Genomic DNA, 12,583 nt, shown 5'->3' on the forward strand with positions numbered 1-12,583 from the left:
CAATTATGCCACAGATATGCTATTAGGAGCACTTTCTCAATGCAATTATGCCACAGATATGCTATTAGGAACACTTTCTCAATGCAATTATGTCACAGATATGTTATTAGGAGGACTTTCTGAATGCAACTTTCTCAACGCAATTATGCCACAGATATGATATTAGGAGCACTTTCGCAATGCAACTTTCTCAATGCAATTATGTCACAGATATGCTATTAGGAGGACTTGCTGAATGCAACTTTCTCAACGCAATTATGCCACAGATATGATATTAGGAGCACTTTCTCAATGCAACTTTCTCAATGCAATCATGCCACAGATATACTATTAGGCTGACCTTCTGAGTGTAACTTTCTGAAAGCAATTATGCTATAGATATGCTATAGGGCAGACTTTCTGAATGCAATTTTCTAAATACAACTATGCCACAGACATGCTATTAGGAGGATTTTCTGAATGCAACTTTATCAATTCAATTATCCCACAAGTACGCTACAGGGCAGACCTTCCGAGTGCAACTTTCTCAATGCAATTATGCCACAGATATGCTATTAGGAGCACTTTACCAATGCAACTATGCCACCAGTATGCTATAGGGCAGACTTTCTGAGAGCAACTTTCTCAATGCGATTATGCCACAGATATGCAAATAGGAGGACTTTCGGAATGCAACTTTCTCAATGCAATTATGCCAGAGATATGCTATAGGGCAGACTTTCTGAGCGCAACTTTCTCAATACAATTATGCCACAGATATGCTATTAGGAGCACTTTCTCAATGAAATTATGCCACAGATATGCTATTAGGAGGACTTTCTGAATGCACTTTTATCGATGCAATTATGCCACAGATAGGCTATTAGGAGCACTTTCTCAATGCACTTATGCAACAGATATGCTATTAGGAACATGTTATCAATGAAATTATGCCACAGATATGCTATTAGGAGGACTTTCTGAATGCAACTTTCTCAACGTAATTATGCCACAGATATGCTATTAGGAGCACTTTCTGAATGCAACTTTCTCAATGCAATTATGCCACAGATATGCTATTGGGAGGACTTTCTGAATGCAACTTTCTCAATGCAATTATGCCACGGATATGCTATTAGGAGCACTTTCTAATGCAATTATGCCAGAGATATGCTATTAGGAGCCCTTTCTAATGCAATTATGCCATAGATGTGCTATTAGGAGCACTTTCTCAATGCAATTATGCCACAGATATGCCATTAGGATGACTTTCTGAATGCAAATTTCTCAATGCAATTATGCCACAGATATGGTATTGGGAAGACTTTCTGAATGCAACTTTCTCAATGCAATTATGCCACAGATATGCTACTAGAAGCACTTTCTCAATGCAATTATGCCACAGATATGTTATTAGGAACACTTTCTCAATGCAATTATGCCACAGATATGCTATTAGGAGGACTTTCACAATGCAATTATGCCACAGATATGCAATTAGGACTTTCTGAATGCAATTTTCTCAATGCAATTATGCCACAGGTATGCTATAGGGCAAACTTTCTGAGTGCAACTTTCTCAATGCAATTAAGCCACAGATATGCTATTAGGGGGACTTTCTGAATGCAACTTTCTCACAGATATGCTATTAGGAGGACTTTCACAATGCAATTATGCCACAGATATGCTATTAGGAGGACTCTCTGAATGCAATTTTATTAATGGAATTATCCCACAGGTATGCTATAGGGCAGACTTTCTGAGTGCAACTTTCTCAATGCAATTATGCCACATATATGTTATTAAGGGGACTTTCTGAATGCAATTTTCTCAATGCAATTATGCCACTGATATGCTATTAGGAGCACTTTCTTAATGTAATTTTGCCACAGATATGCTATTAGGAGCACTTTCTCAATGTAATTATGCCACAGGTATGCTATAGGGCAGACTTTCTGAATGCAACTTTCTCAATGCAATTATGCCACAGGCATGCTATAGGGCAGACTTTCTGAAAGCAACTTTCTCAATGTAATTATGCCACAGATATGCTATCAGATATGCTATTAGGAGGACTTTCTGAATGCAACTTTCTCAATGCAAATATTCCACAGATATGCTATTAGGAGCACTTTCTGAATGCAACTTTCTCAATGCAATTATGCCAGAGATATGCTATTAGGAACACTTTTTCAATGCAATTATGCCACAGATATGCTATTAGGTGCACTTTCACAATGCAATTATGCCACAGATATGCTATTAGGAGCACTTTCTCAATGCAATTATGCCACAGATATGCTATCGGGCAGACTTTCTGAATGCTACTTTCTCAATGCAATTATGCCACAGATATACTATTAGGAACAATTTCTCAATGTAATTATGCCACAGATATGCTGTTAGGGGCACTTTCTCAATGCAATTATGCCACAGATATGCTATTAGGAGAACTTTCTGAATGCAACTTTCTCAACGCAATTATGGCACAGATATGCTATTAGGAGCACTTTCTGAATACAACTTTCTCAATGCAATTATGCCACAGATATGCTATTGGGATGACTTTCTGAATGCAACTTTCTCAATGCAATTATGCCACAGATATGCTATTAGGAGCACTTTCTAATGCATATATGCCACAGATATGGTATTAGGAGAACTTTCTGAATGCAACTTTCTCAACGCAATTATGGCACAGATATGCTATTAGGAGCACTTTCTGAATGCAACTTTCTCAATGCAATTATGCCACAGATATGCTATTAGGATGACTTTCTGAATGCAACATTCCCAATGCAATTATGCCACAGATATGGTATTGGGAAGACTTTCTGAATGCAACTTTCTCAATGCAATTATGCCACAGATATGCTACTAGAAGCACTTTCTCAATGCAATTATGCCACAGATATGTTATTAGGAACACTTTCTCAATGCAATTATGCCACAGATAAGCTATTAGGAGCACTTTCACAATGCAATTATGCCACAGATATGCAATTAGGAGGATTTTCTGAATGCAATTTTCTCAATGCAATTATGCCACAGGTATGCTATAGGGCCAACTTTCTGAGTGCAACTTTCTCAATGTAAATATGCCACAGATATGCTATTAGGGGGACTTTCTGAATACAACTTTCTCACAGGTATGCTATTAATAGGACTTTCACAATGCAATTATGCCAGAGATATGCTATTAGGATGACTTTCTGAATGCAATTTTCTTAATGGAATTATGCCACAGGTATGCTATAGGGCAGACTTTCTGAGTGCAACTTTCTCAATGCAATTATGCCACATATATGTTATTAGGGGGACTTTCTGAATGCAATTTTCTCAATGCAATTATGCCACTGATATGCTATTAGGAGCACTTTCTCAATGTAATTATGCCACAGGTATGCTATAGGGCAGACTTTCTGAATGCAACTTTCTCAATGCAATTATGCCACAGGCATGCTATAGGGCAGACTTTCTGAATGCAACTTTCTCAATGTAATTATACCACAGATATGCTATCAGATATGCTATTAGGAGGACTTTCTGAATGCAACTTTTTCAATGCAATGATGCCACAGATTTGCTATTAGGAGCACTTTCTCAATGCAACTTTCTCAATGCAAATATGCCACAGATATGCTATTAGGAACACTTTCTGAATGCAACTTTCTCAATGCAATTATGCCAGAGATATGCTATTAGGAACATTTTCTCAATGCAATTATGCCACAGATATGCTATTAGGTGCACTTTCACAATGCAATTATGCCACAGATATGCTATCGGGCAGACTTTCTGAATGCTACTTTCTCAATGCAATTATGCCACAGATATACTATTAGGAACACTTTCTCAATGTAATTATGCCACAGATATGCTGTTAGGGGCACTTTCTCAATGCAATTATGCCACAGATATGCTATTAGGGGCACTTTATCAATGCAATTATGCCACAGATATGCTATTAGGAGGACTTTTGAATGCAACTTTCGCAATGCAATTATGCCACAGGTATGCTATGGGGCAGACATCCTGAATGCCACTTTCTCAATGCAATTATGCCACAGATATGCTATTAGGAGATTTTTCTGAATGCAACTTTCTCAATTCAATTATCCCACTGGTACGCTACAGAGCAGACGTTCCGAGTGCAACTTTCTCAATGCAATTATGCCAAAGATATGTTATTAGGAACACTTTCCCAATGGAACTATGCCCCCGGTATGCTATAGGGCAGACTTTCTGAGTGCAACTTTCTCAATGCAATTAAGGCACAGATATGCTATTAGGAGGACTTTCTGAATGCACCTTTCTCAATGCAATTATGCCACAGATATGCTATTAGGAGCACTTTCTCAATGCAATTATGCCACGGATATGCTATTAGGAAAACTTTGTCAATGCAATTATGTCACAGATATGCTATTAGGAGGACTTTCTGAATGCAACTTTCTCAACGCAATTATGCCACAGATTTGATACTAGGAGCACTTTCTCAATGCAACTTTCTCAATGCAATTATGCCCCAGATATGCTATTAGGAGCAGTTTCTCAATGCAATTCTGCCACAGATATGCTATTAGGAGGACTTTCTGAATGCAACTTTCTCAATGCAATTATGCCACAGATATGCTATTGGGAGGACTCTCTCTGAATGCAACTTTCTCAATGCAATTCTGCCACATATATGCTATTAGGAGCACTTTCTCAATGCAATTATGCCACAGATATTTTATTAGGAACACTTTCTCAATGCAACTATGCCACAGATATTCTATTAGGAGGACTTTCTGAATGCAATTTTCTCAATGCAATTATGCCACAGGTATGCTATCGGGCAGACTTTCTGAATGCTACTTTCTCAATGCAATTATGCCACAGATATACTATTAGGAACACTTTCTCAATGTAATTATTCCACAGATATGCTGTTAGGGGCACTTTCTCAATGCAATTATGCCACAGTTATGCTATTAGGAGAACTTTCTGAATGCAACTTTCTCAACACATTTATGGCACAGATATGCTATTAGGAGCACTTTCTGAATGCAACTTTCTCAATGCAATTATGCCACAGATATGCTATTGGGATGACTTTCTGAATGCAACTTTCTCAATGTAATTATGCCACAGATATGCTATTAGGAGCACTTTCTAATGCAAGTATGCCACAGATGTGCTATTAGGAGCACTTTCTCAATGCAATTATGCCACAGATATGCTATTAGGATGACTTTCTGAATGCAACATTCCCAATGCAATTATGCCACAGATATGGTATTGGGAAGACTTTCTGAATGCAACTTTCTCAATGCAATTATGCCACAGATATGCTACTAGAAGCACTTTCTCAATGCAATTATGCCACAGATATGTTATTAGGAACACTTTCTCAATGCAATTATGCCACAGATAAGCTATTAGGAGCACTTTCACAATGCAATTATGCCACAGATATGCAATTAGGAGGATTTTCTGAATGCAATTTTCTCAATGCAATCATGCCACAGGTATGCTATAGGGCCAACTTTCTGAGTGCAACTTTCTCAATGTAATTATGCCACAGATATGCTATTAGGGGGACTTTCTGAATGCAACTTTCTCACAGATATGCTAGTAGGAGGACTTTCACAATGCAATTATGCCAGAGATATGCTATTAGGAGGACTTTCTGAATGCAATTTTCTTAATGGAATTATGCCACAGGTATGCTATAGGGCAGACTTTCTGAGTGCAACTTTCTCAATGCAATTATGCCACATATATGTTATTAGGGGGACTTTCTGAATGCAATTTTCTCAATGCAATTATGCCACTGATATGCTATTAGGAGCACTTTCTTAATGTAATGATGCCACAGATATGCTATTAGGAGCACTTTCTCAATGTAATTATGCCACAGGTATGCTATAGGGCAGACTTTCTGAATGCAACTTTCTCAATGCAATTATGCCACAGGCATGCTATAGGGCAGACTTTCTGAATGCAACTTTCTCAATGTAATTATGCCACAGATATGCTATCAGATATGCTATTAGGAGGACTTTCTGAATGCAACTTTTTCAATGCAATGATGCCACAGATTTGCTATTAGGAGCACTTTCTCAATGCAACTTTCTCAATGCAAATATGCCACAGATATGCTATTAGGAGCACTTTCTGAATGCAACTTTCTCAATGCAATTATGCCAGAGATATGCTATTAGGAACATTTTCTCAATGCAATTATGCCACAGATATGCTATTAGGTGCACTTTCTCAATGCAATTATGCCACAGATATGCTATCGGGCAGACTTTCTGAATGCTACTTTCTCAATGCAATTATGCCACAGATATACTATTAGGAACACTTTCTCAATGTAATTATGCCACAGATATGCTGTTAGGGGCACTTTCTCAATGCAATTATGCCACAGATATGGTATTAGGGGCACTTTATCAATGCAATTATGCCACAGATATGCTATTAGGAGGACTTTTGAATGCAACTTTCGCAATGCAATTATGCCACAGGTATGCTATGGGGCATACATCCTGAATGCCACTTTCTCAATGCAATTATGCCACAGATATGCTATTAGGAGGATTTTCTGAATGCAACTTTCTCAATTCTATCATCCCACTGGTACGCTACAGGGCAGACATTCCGAGTGCAACTTTCTCAATGCAAATATGCCAAAGATATGTTATTAGGAACACTTTCCCAATGGAACTATGCCCCCGGTATGCTATAGGGCAGACTTTCTGAGTGCAACTTTCTCAATGCACTTATGCCACAGATATGCTAATGGGAGGGCTTTCTCTGAATGCAACTTTCTCAATGCAATTATGCCACATATATGCTATTAGGAGCACTTTCCCAATGCAATTATGCCACAGATATTTTATTAGGAACACTTTCTCAATGCAATTATGCCACAGATATTCTATTAGGAGGACTTTCTGAATGCAATTTTCTCAATGCAATTATGCCACAGGTTTGCTATAGGGCAGATTTCTGAGTACAACTTTCTCAATGTAATTATGCCACAGATATGCTATTAGGAGGACTTTCTGAATGCAACTTTCTCAATGCAATGATGCCAGAGATATGCTATTAGGAGGTCTTTCTGAGTGCAACGTTCTCAATGCAATTATCCCACAGATATGTTATTAGGAGGACTTTCTGAATGCACCTTTCTCAATGCAATTATGCCACAGGTATGCTATTAGGAGCACTTTCTCAATGCAAATATGCCACGGATATGCTATTAGGAACACTTTCTCAATGCAATTATGTCACAGATATGCTATTAGGAGGACTTTCTGAATGCAACTTTCTCAACGCAATTATGCCACAGATTTAATACTAGAAGCACTTTCTCAATGCAACTTTCTCAATGCAATTATTCCCCAGATATGCTATTGTGAGGACTTTCTGAATACAACTTTCTCAATGCAATTATGCCCCAGATATGCTATTAGGAGCACTTTCTAATGCATTTATGCCACAGATATGCTATTAGGAGCAGTTTCTCAATGCAATTATGCAACAGATATGCTATTAGGAGGACTTTCTGAATGCAACTTTCTCAATGCAATTATGCCACAGATATGCTATTGGGAGGGCTTTCTCTGAATGCAACTTTCTCAATGCAATTATGCCACATATATGCTATTAGGAGCACTTTCTCAATGCAATTATGCCACAGATATTTTATTAGGAACACTTTCTCAATGCAATTATGCCACAGATATTCTATTAGGAGGACTTTCTGAATGCAATTTTCTCAATGCAATTATGCCACAGGTATGCTATAGGGCAGATTTCTGAGTACAACTTTCTCAATGTAATTATGCCACAGATATGCTATTAGGAGGACTTTCTGAATGCAACTTTCTCAATGCAATGATGCCAGAGATATGCTATTAGGAGGACTTTCTGAGTGCAACGTTCTCAATGCAATTATCCCACAGATATGTTATTAGGAGGACTTTCTGAATGCAATTTTCTCAATGCAATTATACCACATATATGCTATTAGGAGCACTTTTTCAATGTAATTATACCACAGGTATGCTATAGGGCAGACTTTCTGAAAGCAACTTTCTCAACGCAATTATGCCACAGATATGATATTAGGAGAACTTTCTCAATGCAACTTTCTCAATGCAATCATGCCACAGATATACTATTAGGCTGACCTTCTGTGTGTAACTTTCTGAAAGCAATTATGCTATAGATATGCTATAGGGCAGACTTTCTGAATGCAATTTTCTAAATAAAACTATGCCACAGACATGCTATTAGGAGGATTTTCTGAATGCAACTTTATCAATTCAGTTATCCCACAAGTACGCTACAGGGCAGACCTTCCAAGTGCAACTTTCCCAATGCAATTATGCCACAGATATGCTATTAGGAGCACTTTCCCAATGCAACTATGCCACCAGTATGCTATAGGGCAGACTTTCTGAGAGCAACTTTCTCAATGTGATTATGCCACAGATATGCAATTAGGAGGACTTTCTGAATGCAACTTTCTCAATGCAATTATGCCAGAGATATGCTATAGGGCAGACTTTCTGAGCGCAACTTTCTCAATGCAATTATGCCACAGATATGCTATTAGGAACACTTTCTCAATGAAATTATACCACAGATATGCTATTAGGAGCACTTTCTCAATGCACTTATGCAACAGATATGCTATTAGGAACATGTTATCAATGCAATTATGCCACAGATATGCTATTAGGAGGACTTTCTGAATGCAACTTCTCAACGCATTTATGCCACAGATATGCTATTGGGAGGACTTTCTGAATGCAACTTTCTCAATGCAATTATGCCACAGATATACTATTAGGAGCACTTTCTAATGCAATTATGCCAGAGATATGCTATTAGGAGCCCTTTCTAATGCAATTATGCCACAGATGTGCTATTAGGATGACTTTCTGAATGCAACTTTCTCAATGCAATTATGCCACAGATATGGTATTGGGAAGACTTTCTGAATGCAAATTTCTCAATGCAATTATGCCACAGATATGCTACTAGAAGCATTTTCCCAATGCAATTATGCCACAGATATGTTATTAGGAACACTTTCTCAATGCAATTATGCCACAGATATGCTATTAGGAGCAGTTTCACAATGCAATTATGCCACAGATATGCAATTAGGAGGACTTTCTGAATGCAATTTTCTCAATGGAATTATGCTAGAGGTATGCTATAGGGCAAACTTTCTGAGTGCAACGTTCTCAATGTAATTATGCCACAGATATGCTATTAGGGGGACTTTCTGAATGCAACTTTCTCACAGATATGCTATTAGGAGGACTTTCTGAATGCAATTTTCTTAATGGAATTATGCCACAGGTATGCTAAAGGGCAGACTTTCTGGGTGCAACTTTCTCAATGCAATTATGCCACATATATGTTATTAGGGGGACTTTCTGAATGCAATTTTCTCAATGCAATTATGCCACTGATATGCTATTAGGAGCACTTTCTTAATGTAATTAAGCCACAGATATACTATTAGGAGCACTTTCTCAATGTAATTATGCAACAGGTATGCTATAGGGCAGACTTTCTGAATGCAACTTTTTCAATACAATGATGCCACAGATTTGCTATTAGGAGCACTTTCTCAATGCAACTTTCTCAAGCAAATATGCCACAGATATGCTATTAGGAGCACTTTCTGAATGCAACTTTCTCAATGCAATTATGCCAGAGATATGCTATTAGGAACACTTTCTCAATGCAATTATGCCACAGATATGCTATTAGGTGGACTTTCACAATAAAATTATGCCACAGATATGCTATTAGGAGCACTTTCTCAATGCAATTATGCCACAGATATGCTATCGGGCAGACTTTCACAATAAAATTATGCCACAGATATGCTATTAGGAGCACTTTCTCAATGCAATTATGCCACAGATATGCTATCGGGCAGACTTTCTGAATGCTACTTTCTCAATGCAATTATGCCACAGATATACTATTAGGAACACTTTCTCAATGTACGTATGCCACAGATATGCTGTTAGGGGCACTTTATCAATGCAATTATGCCACAGATATGCTATTAGGAGGACTTTCTTAATGCAACTTTCTCAATGCAATTATGCCACATATATACTATTAGGAGCACTTCCTAATGCAATTATGCCAGAGATATGCTATTAGGAGCCCTTTCTAATGCAATTATGCCACAGATGTGCTATTAGGAGCACTTTCTCAATGCAATTATGCCACAGATATGCTATTAGGATGACTTTCTGAATGCAACTTTCTCAATGCAATTATGCCACAGATATGGTATTGGGAAGAATTTCTGAATGCAACTTTCTCAATGCAATTATGCCACAGATATGCTACTAGAAGCACTTTCTCAATGCAATTATGCCACAGATATGCTACTAGGAACACTTTCTCAATGCAATTATGCCACAGATATGCTATTAGGAGCACTTTCACAATGCAATTATGCCACAGACATGCAATTAGGAGGACTTTCTGAATGCAATTTTCTCAATGGAATTATGCCACAGGTATGCTTTAGGGCAAACTTTCTGAGTGCAACTTTCTCAATGTAATTATGCCACAGATATGCTATTAGGGGGACTTTCTGAATGCAACTTTCTCACAGATATGCTATTAGGAAGACTTTCACAATGCAATTATGCCACAGATATGCTATTAGGAGGACTTTCTGAATGCAATTTTCTTAATGGAATTATGCCAAAGGTATGCTAAAGGGCAGACTTTCTGGGTGCAACTTTCTCAATGCAATTATGCCACATATATGTTATTAGGGGGACTTTCTGAATGCAATTTTCTCAATGCAATTATGCCAGAGATATGCTATTAGGAACACTTTCTCAATGCAATTATGCCACAGATATGCTATTAGGTGGACTTTCACAATGCAATTATGCCACAGATATGCTATTAGGAGCACTTTCTCAATGCAATTATGCCACAGATATGCTATCGGGCAGACTTTCTGAATGCTACTTTCTCAATGCAATTATGCCACAGATATACTATTAGGAACACTTTCTCAATGTAAGTATGCCACAGATATGCTGTTAGGGGCATTTTCTCAATGCAATTATGCCACAGATATGCTATTAGGGGCACTTTATCAATGCAATTATTCCACAGATATGCTATTAGGAGGACTTTTGAATGCAACTTTCGCGATGCAATTATGCCACAGGAATGCTATAGGGCAAACATCCTGAAAGCCACTTTCTCAATGCAATTATGCCACAGATATGCTATTAGGAGGACTTTCTGAATGCAATTTTCTCAATGCAATTATGCCACAGGTATGCTATAGGGCAGATTTCTGAGTGCAACTTTCTCATTGTAATTATGCCACAGATATGCTATTAGGGGGACTTTCTGAATGCAACTTTCTCACAGATATGCTATTAGGAGGACTTTCACAATGCAATTATGCCACAGATATGCTATCAGGAGGATTTTCTGAATGCAATTTTCTTAATGGAATTATGCCACAGGTATGCTAAAGGGCAGACTTTCTGAGTGCAACTTTCTCAATGCAATTATGCCACATATATGTTATTAGGGGGACTTTCTGAATGCAATTTTCTCAATGCAATTATGCCACTGATATGCTATTAGGAGCACTTTCTTAATGTAATTATGCCACAGATATGCTATCAGGAGGACTTTCTGAATGCAATTTTCTTAATGGAATTATGCCACAGGTATGCTAAAGGGCAGACTTTCTTAGTGCTACTTTCTCAATGCAATTATGCCACATATATGTTATTAAGGGGACTTTCTGAATGCAACTTCTCAACGCAATTATGACACAGATATGCTATTATGAGCACTTTCTGAATGCAACTTTCTCAATGCAATTATGCCACAGATATGCTATTGGGAGGACTTTCTGAATGCAACTTTCTCAATGCAATTATGCCACAGATATACTATTAGGAGCACTTTCTAATGCAATTATGCCAGAGATATGCTATTAGGAGCCCTTTCTAATGCAATTATGCCACAGATGTGCTATTAGGAGCACTTTCTCAATGCAATTATGCCACAGATATGCTATTAGGATGACTTTCTGAATGCAACTTTCTCAATGCAATTATGCCACAGATATGGTATTGGGAAGACTTTCTGAATTTCAACTTTCTCAATGAAATTATACCACAGATATGCTACTAGAAGCACTTTCTCAATGCAATTATGCCACAGATATGTTATTAGGAACACTTTCTCAATGCAATTATGCCAGAGATATGCTATTAGGAGCCCATTCTAATGCAATTATGCCACAGATGTGCTATTAGGAGCACTTTCTCAATGCAATTATGCCACAGATATGCAATTAGGAGGACTATCTGAATGCAATTTTCTCAATGCAATTATGCCACAGGTATGCTATAGGGCAAACTTTCTGAGTGCAACTTTCTCAATGTAATTATGCCACAGATTTGCTATTAGGGGGACTTTCTGAATGCAACTTTCTCACAGATATGCTATTAGGAGGACTTTCACAATGCAATTATGCCACAGATATGCTATTAGGAGGACTTTCTGAATGCAATTT

This window comes from Ambystoma mexicanum, chromosome 4p (assembly GCF_040938575.1).
Source record: "Ambystoma mexicanum isolate Mex_15411 chromosome 4p, UKY_AmexF1_1, whole genome shotgun sequence".
Lineage (NCBI taxonomy): Eukaryota > Metazoa > Chordata > Amphibia > Caudata > Ambystomatidae > Ambystoma > Ambystoma mexicanum.